Source organism: Dromiciops gliroides, chromosome 1 (assembly GCF_019393635.1).
Source record: "Dromiciops gliroides isolate mDroGli1 chromosome 1, mDroGli1.pri, whole genome shotgun sequence".
Classification (NCBI taxonomy): Eukaryota; Metazoa; Chordata; class Mammalia; order Microbiotheria; family Microbiotheriidae; genus Dromiciops; species Dromiciops gliroides.
Genome location: NC_057861.1, coordinates 698,202,262 through 698,215,561, shown reverse-complemented (window position 1 = coordinate 698,215,561; position 13,300 = coordinate 698,202,262). Strand labels below are relative to the sequence as shown.

The following is a 13,300-nucleotide window of genomic DNA, read 5'->3' as shown; positions in this document are numbered from 1 at the left end:
ATTCCACACCCCTCCCTCCAGACCTCAGTGACACCTCGGTGTCATATCCTATTGCCTATGTCCCATTCTCCACCCTGTCCTCCCCCATTGATGATGCTTCAGCTGTGTATTTGCCTTCCCTCATTCTCACACTCATAGAGGTCACTCTCATAGCAAATCACTCTCTGGTCACACTGCTGGCCAACTTTTTTAAACAGTTGCTTGATCATCAAAAATATCAGCTTACTATCTACTCCAGGCCAGTCTAGAAACACTTCACTAAACGCCAGCCAAAAGGTCTGTTCCTGATTCTCTTAAATAAGGCTGTGAAATACTAGGCACCTCTATCTCCTTGGAGCTTCTGGAAGCAGCTGTTTCTCCTTTTTCCCACTTTGGCTCCAGAAAACTTTTACTTTCTGACACCTAGACTTCTTCAGTTTGGAAGGCAGAAAACTCTATCACCCTATGGTGAACTTGCCAGTGAGCCTCTGAACCTAGCAAGACTGGTCCTTGGACAACAGTCCAGCCTCAGACCTATACTGAAAGTCTCTCCAGCTTGATGGAAGCCACCAGGCTGGTTTGTGCTCCTCTGGCATAGACCTGAAGAACCCAGGGTTACCTCTACATTGTGACATGGAAGCATTATAGTAACACTGAGGCCCCCTTCACTTTCTCTGGGGGAAAAGTGGGGTAATTAGCCCTGAGGAGGCTGAGGAGATGAACAGGCACCCTTCTTGCAATCGCCTTGCCATCTCTACCCCACCTGAAACTTGGAACCCCACACTGGCTCCCCTCTTCTGATAAGTGAGCTTTTTGCTTTGTCTTACTGGGAATTAGGCACCCCCACCACTTCCCACAGTCTTTTCACCACATGCCCCATAGGTACCCTCTAACTCTCCCTTTCAAGTTGCCCCCTTTCCAGCATGGACTTTCTTGTTTGCATTTATTGGTATCCCCAGGCACTTAGAACAGAGCCTGGCACATAGTAAGCACTTGATCTATAGATAGATCTAAACACATTGCATGCATATGTAAATTCAGTTACCCAGTTCCTTAGCCAAACTAAAATGTACACAGTTTGGCTGGCAACTTTCTTGCCCTCCTCTTTCTCTACTCCATCCCTTCCCTGGGTTTTTGGTGCCCTAGACTGCCCCATTGTGGTGTCAATGAGTCAGTCAATCAATACACATTGATTAAGTTCTTACTGTGTGCCAGGCATGGTGCTAAATACTGGAGAGACAAAGATGAAAAAGAAAGATGGCGGCTGTCCTCAAGGAGCTTATAGTCTAATGGAGGAAGACAATATGCAAATAGAGACTGAAAATATAGGATGAGGGAAGGTTCCCCTTCCTCTTCTTGACATGATGGAGAAGGCTAAAAGAGTGAAGCTGGATAGGAAATGAAGTTATGGCTTGGAAGCCCTCCTTAGTTCATGGCTCTGCCCTCCAATCAGATGGGCAGAGGGCACTGATGAAATGAGTCCCAAGGCTGATTGGATCTCACAGGAAACCAGTGGTGCTATTCATCTAGTACCTTTGCCTTTTCTTTGTATCCCTGGAATTTAACATGGGGTCTAGTACTAGGTAGCCTTAAGAAATGCTCCTAGGTTGATTGATTAGTTAAATCCTGGTCTTTTCTCCATAGGCAGAGAGTTACACACTCCAGACTTTTCCATTCTCACCACACTCTCATTGAAATTTACCTGTCCTTTGCATGAACTGATAATGAGTGAGATGAGCAGAACCAGAAGAACATTGTACACAGTATCATCAACATTATGTGTTGATCAACTGTGATAGACCTGATTCTTCTCACCAATACAACAGTACAAGAAAGTTCCAAAGGCCTTATGATGGAAAAGACTCTCCAAATCCAGAAAAAAAGAACTGTGGAATATGGATGCTGATTGGACCATACTATTTCTTTTGTTTTTGGTGCTGTTGGGGTTTTTTTGAGGTTTTTCCTTTTTGCTCTGATTCTTCTCTTATGACATGACTAATGCAGAAATATATTTAATGTTATTATACATATATAAGCTATATCAGATTACTTGCTGTCTTGGGGAGGGAGGGGAGGGAGGGAGAAAAATTTGAAATTGGAAATCTTATAAAAACAAATGTTGAAAACTATCTCTACATGTAACTGGAAGATAATAAAATACTTTTATTTTTTTAAAAAAGAAAGAAATTTACCTGTCCTCTAGCTTATTTTCACAGCTCCTGAATTTCTGGAAAACAAAAACAAAAACCAAAACTAAGTCATGCTAAGGTGCAAATGGTTGATCATGCCTTGCTATGCTATTCTCCTCCCTTCATTTGCTGCTGAAAAGGACTTTTGGAGACATAGCACCTTAGTGCAATGGATCTCATCAATGTTGTTGTTTGTTCTTCGATTTCCAAGAGGACCATGGCATTGGGGTGATGGCGTGACTTGCAATAAATTGGATTTAAGTGAGGGAGAGCTGGGCAAAGTCACTAACCTCACTTTCTCCTCCAGAGCCATCAAAGTCCAGTGGCAAGATAAATATCAAGATGACTAGGGATGTCCCCAGTTGTTTAAGGCAATTGATGTTGAGTGACTTGCCCAGCGTCACACAGCTATCTGAAGTTAGATTTGAACTCAGGTCCTCCCAACTTCAGGACCAGTGCTCTATCCACTGTGCCGCCCAGCTGCTCCCACCTCAGTGATAGTGTCCATTTTGGTGGGGGTAGATATATGAGGCTAGAAAGTCTTTCAGAAACATCTCTGAAATCATGCTCTTGAGGTCCCAGCTGCCTCAATATTGGTTCCATATGAGCTGTGCCCTAGGTACGTATTGCTAGACTTAATCCCCCCACATGGGTTTTCTCCAATAATTCAAGCGCTGATCAGGCTCACTCTGGTGAATTCAAATCATTCTGTGAAAGGAAATCTAAAAGAGGCTTTGAAGAATGAAAGACTTCCAGTTTTAAACCAAGCTAATCTGGTCTCTGTTCCTGATTCATTCCTGTTTCTAGAACATTCACTTCTGAGGCTTATTGGAGTTGGATTTTCCCCTTCATCTTCATGGGTTAAAAACACAAGTGACCATGATCTGGTTCCCTCACCATTTTCCATTTTACAGAGGACTAGTTCTTCTTATTTATTTCTCAACTAGGTCATTTAAGGCTTAATCTCAGGCCCCCTTCCTGAATCCTGGGGTAGCATCAAATAGAGAGTGGTGCCTGGGAACCTTTTTTTGTGAAGGGAGGGAAGAAATTACCTGAAGAGGAAGAAATCTGTGGAAGCTGTAGCAAACTGCAGAGTATCCCTTTCTCAGCAGGAACAGCTAGTTGTTGGTGGTGAAGTCAAAAGTCTTTCTGTACAACTCATTGGGTTGGAGGCTCCAGAGTTCAGCTAGGAAGTTGTATCATAATAAATTTAACATTTTTTTTTCAGCAATTTGGACATAGGCATGGATACTAGGCTCCTCTAGTGTGCAGAGGATACAAATCCAGGAGGAGCAGCTAACAGAGGCTGGTGGGATCCAAAGAGATGCTCATAGATTGGAAAGTTAGGTGCGATTTAACATGATGAAATTGTAAAAGATGAATGTAAAGCTTTGAACTTGGGTACGACGACGACCACCACCACCACCAATAACAACAGCAACAACTTAATTTCACAAGGAAGCATGAATAGACCACAGTTTTTCTGAAAAAAGTCAGGGGATTGGATGGATTGCCAGCTCAACCCGAGGGAGGCACTGATGTGAGGTAGCAGCCTGAAAAGCTAATGGAAATTTAGGCTACCTTGAGAGAGGCATAGCTTCCAGGAATATGGAGGTAATAGTCTCACTGTTCTCCACCCTTATTCAATCTCCTCTGGGGTTCTGGGGAGCATGGTTTAACACCACAAGAATCTGCTGGCACCTTAATTAGTTGAGATTTTTTCCCTATTCATACAAATGTTCTTTAAATACAAATAATTAAGAGAAGATGTTACAATTTTACTTTGAAATGAACATTTTCATCCTATGTCTAGTAGGAACAAATGCACTGCATCAATTGACATAGCTTGGTCCTTCAAAGCATTCTTAAATTCAAAGGGGGAGAGTATTCTGAGGAAGGGTGTTAGCATAGTGAAGCATCTCGAGTCTATGACATCGAAGTTACTAGGAATGTTTATCTTGGATAAGAGAACATTAGGTGCGGGATTGAGGGGGGCATCTATAGCCTTTTTTGAATGTCTTCCTCATAGCGAGGAAGGATGAGATTTCTTTGCTCTGGGACCCGAAGGCTGAACTAAGAACAATGGGCGTAAATGGCAGAGAAACATATTTAAACTTGATGTCAGGGAAAATTTCCTAACAATCTGAACCATCCCAAGTTGGAATGAACTTTCCAGATCCATGGCAGCTTCCCCATTCTTAGGGATCTTTGAGCAGAGGCTAGATGACTTCCTGTCAGATAGGATATAAGGAGTATTCCTTCAGTTATGGGTTAGAGGTTTCTTCTCTCTTGCTCCCCCTCCCATGAAACTCTCAGATTCTGTAATTTTTTTGGTTGACACTTAGGTCTAGAAGGGATTTCACAGATCATCTCATTTCATTTCCACATTTTACAGGTGAGGAAACTGAGAGGAGGTCAAATGACTAAGATTACACCGATCGTGAGTGACAGTTGGGATTTGAACCCAGGTTTACTGACACCACCTCTTTGTTCTTTCCACTGTATCATACAGGCATTGAACCATTTTTCTTTCTTTCTTTTTGTGAGGCAAATGGGGTTAAGTGACTTGCCCAGGGTCACACAGCTAGTAAGTGTCAAGTGTCTGAGGTCGGATTTGAACTCAGGTCCTCCTAAATCCAAGGTCGGTGCTCTATCCACTGCGCCACCTAGCTGCTCCCGGCATTGCAACATTTATCCCTGGAGGGATTATTTTTTCTCTTCCTGCTTTCCTTTAACAGAAAGAAAGGGGCCATTCAGTCACCTCCCAAGTTTAGCATCCTTCTCTCCCTACTCCCCACTTTGCCTTAGACTCTGAAAGTAACTGGATCTTTTTGCTGCTCCGGGGCCTGGGCTTAAGCAAACACATTTTGTACCAGCTGGGGAGAGTTTACATCCAAGCCATCCAGTGCTAACACTGCTTTGTTGTCAAAGGCTATTAAGTTAAAGGTTCCTTTAGAGGCACAAGGAATAAAGGTGGATTTTACCCCCTTTTGTGGACATGCTCTGTCTTGACTCCTGATTGGGTACTGGTGGGAGGCAGGGGGGGGGGGGTGAGACGTTGGGTTGTTTCAATGGCTGGCAAACGGTCTTTCCTGTGTTTCTTCAGGCAATCCTACCTGAGAGCTTCCTGTTGAGTTGGGTTGGCTTCTCCCAGAGAGCACGGCTTCACATCTTCCTCTCCTTGTGGAGCTTCTGAAGGTCAGTTCCAATGTCTGTCTCATCCTAGTCACACAGGTATCAAATGAAGCCCTTCTCTCATCTGATTCCTCAATGTGGTGTGGAGATTTATCCTGGTCCCGGTTCCGTGGCTGATGCAACAGATCATTTAGAGCACAGAGGTTTAGACAAACAGTTCTCTTAATAAAAATATATCCCCAAATCTCCGGGTGAAAGCAATACCTCGCTGGGAATGTAAAAGCCACCAGCTTGGAGATTAAACAAAGTTACCAAGAAATTCCCCAGGGCCTCAGGAGTGCCGGGCCACCAAGGTCTGAAAACGATTTGTATATTCTCCTTGCTCCAAGGGCCCCACAGCTGGGTCCCAGATCCATCCATCCATCCAGAAACAGAATTAACTCCAGCTTGTCCAGATCTGATTCACAGAGTGATGGCTCACAGTGGCCCTGGCTGGTGCTATGGGAGTGTGGGGCTTCACCATAAAGAACCTTCTACTAAAGCATAGAGGAGTCACATTCTTAGGACGCCAGCACCCACAGTGTGAAGGGGCCTTAAGATTATTTAGTGCGACTGCTTCATCTTATGGCGAGGATGCTCAGTCCTAGAGAGCTGAAGTAAATTTGGATCCATAAGGAGGCTGCATTATGTATTATTGGAGGGAGTGCCCACCCTGAGGAAGTTACAGATATTCAGAAGCACTGAAGAAAGCCACATGTCAGAGGGAGAACTGAAGGCAATCACTAAGGGGAATCTGTAACATTTACGTAGTATTCTGAAGCATCCAAAACACATGGGTAGCATCTCACTTGAGCCTCACAGCCAGCCTGTGAGAGGGTTACTACAGGTATTATTATCCCTACATAACAAAAGAAGATTCTGAGGCTCTGAGATGTTAAGCGATTCACCCACAGTCATAGTTAGGAGGTGTCTGAGGCTAGATTTGAACTCAGGTCTTCCTAACTCTATACCCAGTACTCTGTCCATTGTTCTATCCATCTGCCCCAATGAGGGCCCTCTTTTCTGGGCAAAAAACTCCAAGTATGTGGCCTACTGAGGGAGGGTGAGGAGCACCATTTTCATCCAGGAAGAGGGATACCTTGATTTGTAGATCCCTCAATGCCTAGGATAGACTATTGGAGCAATAGATTGGCAAAAGTGACTCTTGTTCAAGTGCGTATAATGGTTCAGTTTGTAAGACTGAAGATGGGTTTCCTTGGAAACCAAAAGGAATCAGAAATAACCAGCAGATTTGCTCTGCTTCATACTCCTATGAGTAGGTGCTGCAATTGTTATCCTTGCCAATAAGCCAATGGTTCTCTGATCTTAGAAATGCCCTTCAATGATAGGTATTCCCTCTAACGGTATAGATAGCAACCCATCTAGGGCTGCCCATCCTGTGGGATTCTCATCCATGCCCTCACAAAAATTCCCCATGAGGGATTTGCCCAATGAGCTAGGGGCCTTCCTTGAAATCTCTCAATATTGCCTAGATAAAAAAAAACCAATCAAACCAGAAAGAGCATCCATCAGTTGTTTCTGACTTTAGCATGTGGTCCATCCAACTTTCTTTCTGTTTTGACCTGCCTTTCTCTAATGATTTCTCAGATCCTACTTCTCCAGTGTATCATCTATACTTATTCTTAACATTATGGGTTGAGAGTTGTAAGGGAGCGCAGAGGACACAGAGTCCAGCTCCTTCATTTTACAGATGAGGAAACTGAGGCATGGGGAAGTTAAGTAATTTGCCTTTGGTCACCTAGCTAGTAAGTGTCTCAGGCAAAGTCTGAAGGTAGATTTTCCTGACTCCAAGTCCAATGCTCTGTCTGCTACACCATGTGGCAGCCTGCTAATGCCTACCAGATGCCTCTCCATTGCCCTGTGGGTGAGCCTTAATTTTAGTTCTATAGCGATTCTGGTTCCCCATGACTCATTGCCATATCCCATCCCTAGGAAAATGTTGGTATTAAAATCAGGAACTTTCATTTCAGGGAGATGCAGGGGTGTCATTAAGAGAAAGTATTGGGGCAGCTAGGTGGTGCAGTGGATAAAGCACTGGCCCTGGATTCAGGAGTTCCTGAGTTCAAATCCGGCCTCAGACACTTGACACTTACTAGCTGTGTGACCCTGGGCAAGTCACTTAACCCCCACTGCCCAGCAAAAAAAAAAAAAAAAAGAGAAAGTATTCATACCCTATTTTACTACTGAAGAAACTGAGGCTGAGACATGGCTGGGAAGTAAGTGGGGTTGACTCTCCATTCCAAGTTCATTATGGCCTTTTACAGCTACCAAACAGCCCCCTCCCCCACTCACTCCCATTGATAGCAAGTGTTAAAAGCAAAAAAAGCCCAGCAGGTGTTCACAAGTGACCTCTATAAACCTCTCAAGCCGAGGAGCTTAGGTACTAAGGTAATACTATGAGGTGAGGAGGCAGCATGGAATAGTGGTTAGGGTACTGGACTTGGAAGCAGAAGGAGCTGGCTTCAGATGCTTACTAGTTATGGAAGGACAAATCATTTAATTTCTTAGGGTCTCGGTTTCCTCAGCTGTAAAATAAGAGTCGGGGTTGGACTCGATGGCTTCTAAGGTCCCTTCTTGCTCTAAACCTATGATCCTGTAATTGGTGGATTATTTCCATGCCCAACAGAAATTTTCTCCAGATTTCAGTCAGCCTCACATGGGCAAGTGGATCGAGGGATTCCCTTTTGAGAGCACACTTTCTTATACTCACTCAGAAATTGCAATTTATGGAGAAGGAATGCAGACGCCCACCCACGAAGGAGGCCGAGGTTGCAATGCCTTTCACGGCTCCTTTCCCCAGCATGGATGGAGGGCTCTGATGTTGGGCCTCACTTTGCTTTATGTGTGGTCCCCACAAGGGAATGGGTTGGGGTCATGGAGATGGCATACCATGACCCTCCTGAGAGGGTCACAAAGTTTGGCTTCTTCCTACTACCAATCTGACTTTCCATTCTGTCCCCATCATGTAGGGCTGCAGCTACGTTTATGTGGCCACTTCTAAGTGATGGCATTTAGGCTGAAACTGCTCCTGCCCTGTAGAAGCTGACCTTTCCCTCAAGGTAGCTGCAGGCTCTTCGGTTGGAGGGTTCAGCCCCTAGAAAGTCCATGGCCCAAGTTAAAGCTCCTAGGCCAGGGAATCCCTTGTAACCCCGCCTTGAGCTGGTGAGTTCACTGAGTCACAGCATGAGCCTCCAAGCCCCACTGGGTGAAAGACTCTGGCTGGAGTGTTTCATTAGCATTCTCTACCCTGGCCAACAGGGACTGGATCTTGTTCTCCCTCATAAAACTGAATGTTTTAAGAGATGAGAAGAAAAAAGAAAGGGAGGGAATGTAAGACGAGGCGGCCCAACAAGATAATTGTTAAGGTCTTTTCCAGCTCTTAACATTCAGCGATTCTTCTGATCACTGTGAAATGTTTATTGGGCCCCAGGAATGAAGGAATAGCACAAGCCAAGACCAAGCATCTTTTCTGTGTTTTTTTCTTGGAAAACAATGAATAAAAGACCCAACTTTACATTCCTATAAACATTTTTCTTGAAAAACAATGAGTGAAAAGACTCAATCTTACATTCCTATAAGCATTTTTTCCTTGGAAATAAAAAACACTGAGTAAAAAGATTTACCTGTAAGTGGAGGAGGTATGGAGCTATATGGCTCAGTGCATAGAGTGCTGGGATTACAATCAGGAAAACGAGTTCAAATTCAAGCTCAGACGCTTACAAGCTATGTGACCATGGGCAAGTCACTTAAATTCTGTTTGCCTTAATTCACTGGAGAAGGAAATGGTTAACCACTCCATTATCTTTGCCCAGAAAATCCCATGGACAGTATTGGCATGCTATGGACCATGGGATCCAACAGCAATAAGTGGTGTGATGTCCATCTCAACGCTAGCTCCTTTATTCTCAGGACTGAAAGATGGGTTTTCAGAGACACAGATCTGCAGCTGGGAGCTGGATTTTACTAGTTCAGCAGCTCCTAACTTTTTGTTTGCTTGTGTTAGTCATGGTCCCTTTTCATGGTCTAGTAAAACCTATGGTCCCTTTTTCAAAATAAGGTTTTTACATCCACAGAATAAAAATACATTGACTTGAAAAATTTAAACCAGTATAAGGACAAGATAAAGAGGAAACAATTTTGAAACTAATGAATGCAAAGAACCCAGTCTCCAGGAGACCTGAAAATACTTTAAACATGTTACCCTTTTTCATACAGAAGGTGTGGACACCAGATGGAAAAAGGAGTATTTTTAGACGTGGCCATAGTGTGGATTAACCTCCACTTCCCCATTTGTGGAGGGAGAATTTGGGAGGAAGAAAGGAAGGTTAATGGGAGGTTTTGTTAGTAATAATAATAGTCTTAAGGAGACATTATAATGTTTAAGATTCACTCAAGGGAAGATCAAATACATGACAAGCAGAACTTTAACAATGAAATTATAGAATTATATACTTAGAGCGACTGGTATGAGATAGAATTCATAACTTCATATACTGTCCTATTTTTTGCATGTTTTGATTGATGCATGGAAATTCTCTGTGCTTTTTAAATGCAGCGTTAAATTGAAAAAACCCAAACAAGTTATAATTTAGCTCTTTTGGAAGACCTTTAGTGATTAGGAACCTACTGCTTTCCAAAGTATCCCATTTTGTCATGTTACTATAATGTATATTATTTTCTTTACAACAGATGATCTGCTCTCCAAAATTTGGACCCATTGTTTCTAGTTCTGTACTGCTGCTTTCCACCTAATTTTTTTTTACTTTAAATAAAAATGTTTATTAAAAGTAAAGCAAAACAGAACATTGACTTATAAAGGACACCAATTATATTGAAATACAAAATACAATATATAATATATTATACAATACAATTATATTGAAATACAATTTATCAAAATATTAAACAAACCAGTTCCTAAGTTACAAACACCTGGGTTAAGTCATTGAAGGCTCCGGTGAGAATATAAGAATATAAATACAGTATGTTACCTGGAAGGGGGTAGCTCATTAACCTGCTATCAGCATCTGAGGAGAGAACACTGAAAAAGAAAAAGGGAGAGTTCTGAAAGAATGGAGACAACCTTACTTCCGTTATTTTGTCTTAGGCTAACCATCTCACTTGTGGAGAAACTGTTGTGGTCAAGAAGTTAATTGCCTTAATCCTCAAATTCTAATAACTTTCCCCTTAAGTAAATATTTATTAGGCACCTATGACATACAGAGCACTGTGCTAGGGTTGGGCATACAAAAATAAAAAAGAACACATTCCCAGTCTTTTAAAAGCTCACTGTCTAATCCATAACCTTGGGGGACTCACTCTATTTAAATCTGGAGAAATTGACTGTCATTCCCTGCCCCCCCCAAACCTCAGAGTTCATTTCATTGGGCCTAAGATGGTAGACTTTACATGGTGGACCTTATATAGTAGACCTTATGTGGCTTTGGCTCCACCTTTAATCCTAACTGTGGAGAGGAAAGAGGTCTCAGTGTCCCCAGAGGGTAGAATTAGAAGTAATGGATGGAAGTGGTAGAGAGATGGATTTGGGTTTAGCATAAGAAACAAACTCCCTTCTTAACTTAGTCTCCTCCTATTTTCTAGTCTTCTTACACCTTACTCTCCCATGTCCATTTCCAGTGACATTGGTCTCCTTGCTGTTTCTCACACAAGACTCTCCACCTTCCATATGGAAGATTAGATTAGGGAGGCCTAGGTTCATGTCCTGCCTCTGACTTTCACTGACAGTGTAGTCCTAGGCAAGTCACTTACAATCTCAGCACCCTAGGCAACTCTAAGAAGGTGTGGACCTTTATTACTAGAGAGAGCTTCCTCACCTGGGCAGTCCCACTACCAATGAAATAAGAAGTTGAGTCCCTATCATCTATGATGGTGTTTTGCATTTAGCCGAAGGGAAGGAGACACATTCTGAAATATTGACTAGCGGCCTTAAATGTAACCTTCAGTCATTGCCACCGTGGTAAGCATCTTCCAGCTCCTCCATGCCAGTTCTTCTTCAGTCAGCATCCTGCTCACTGGCAGGTCTTTGTGGCTTATCTCTGGATAGGTGTAGCGGCAAGTCTTTGGGGAGATGCCAAGCTAAAGCCTGAGGTCTCCTGACAGCCCTCACACTTGGATTTCCTCTGTTAATTTTTCTTTACTTTGATCTCCGGTGGAAGCTGCTCACTCATCCTGGGGGAATGGCTTTTGTCTCTTTTCCTCACTGATGAATGTCTCATTATTTTAAACAGTTATGAATGACTAGGAAAGAAAAATGCCAGAAACCTCGTCTCGGCCAAAAGCAATATTTTCTATTCTCTAAGGCTGATTAAAAATAATGGAAATTAATCTTTGTGATTCTGTGTGTTCACTTGGGTAATGTACGTAGATAGAATATCTTCAAGTTCAGCTCTCACCCAAGAAGTTTGTTTTGTGTTTTTGAAGGAGAGAAAAAAAGAGAAAAAGCTGAACCCTCCACTAGAAATATCATATTTCTGTGAGTTCACATGACCTCATTCTCTTTAAGAAAATAACTAACTCTGAGCTGAGCTTGTTTTAAAAATGAAAAGGGGGCCAAAGGGGTGCCTCTAAGTTTTACCACACTAGTCTGAGGGGTATTCTGGAGCTTTAACCCCTTAATAGCCAGAAGAGAATAAAAATGTGTTTAAGGTCAGAGGTAGGTAGTTAATTACCATTAACTCCCATGGTTTTGGAAAATTGTAGCTCAGCAACAATTAATGGTCTTTAGCATCAAGCTTACATTCTCTTTTAGCAGGAGAATTGGAGTTGTGAACCTTCATGTTTGCTCAGGGACTTCAGAATTTATTTATAGGCCCAGAATTCAACGCCCTGAATCTCTGCAACAAGCATAGCTGGTTCCTAACTTTAAAAAAATTAAGTTTTATTGCTACTTTTTATTTTTCTATATTTCCAAATATATCTCTATTCAGTAAGCTTTCCCTTGTTCTAAAGAAAAATAAAGGAAAAGCAGCATGACAGAGTAACCCATCAGATAGTATATGAAACATTCTACATTCAGAGTCCTAGACTCTGTGTGTGTGTGTGTAATATTCTAGACCCAATGACTTAGTCTGGATTTGTTTTTGTGTCTTTTCACTGACATGACTATAGTCATTGTTTCAATTGTTTTCTTAGTTCTGTGTAATTCACTCTGCATCAGTTCAAACATCTTCCCATGCTTCTCTGATTTCCACTATTGTTTCTTTTAGCACAATGATATATTTGTTCAGCAATTTCTTAATCAATGGATACTGATTTTGTTTCCTGTTTGTTTGGGGGCCTTAAAAAATCTGCTCTGAATATTTTGGTCACCTTGGCCGCTTATGCCCAGTAGGAGAATATCTAGGTCAGAGTGTATGGATGCTTTAGTGGCTTTTCTTACATAATTCAAAATTGTTTTCCAGAACCGTTCAACTGAATATTGAACTATACTACCAATAGTGTACATAGTGTATCTATCTTCTCATAAATAATCCAATATTAACTATTTCCATTTCTGCCAGTTTTCTGGATATGAGATGAAATTTTAGAGTTTGTTGAATTTACATTTCTCAGGATTTCAAACAATCTTTTATATCATTGTTGATTATTGATGATTCTTCTTTTGAAGATTATTCAAATATTCAAATCATATCTAATAGGAGAAAGCCTCAAAAAGGCTCAAAAAGCAACATCACTATGAAAGCTTGACCCTCACAAGCCAGTTATCCCTGTAGTAACTTTTCTGACACCTCCTGCTTAAAACCCCAAAGGTCAGAAGGATTGTGAAGCCCCAATTTCATGGTCTGTATTCATACTTAAAATCAAGATCAAGCAAGCTTTTGCCCTTCTGCTCCATAGGTGGTTTCTGTCCTCCCTGAGCTTGCCTTAGGACACCTACATTCAGTTTGACTGATGTACCACCCCAGGCAAACTGCCCA

General features: G+C 42.1%; 1 protein-coding gene across 1 annotated transcript in view; it reads left to right on the top strand.

The window, feature by feature from the left end:
• Positions 1–13,300, top strand: part of FBLN2 (fibulin 2) — a 231,106-nt gene that overhangs the window by 51,746 nt on the left and 166,060 nt on the right. The window contains exon 2 of the mRNA XM_043975890.1: positions 5,275–5,366. The gene's annotated coding sequence lies outside the window, so the exon portion shown is untranslated. The remainder of the gene's footprint in view (positions 1–5,274; positions 5,367–13,300) is intronic.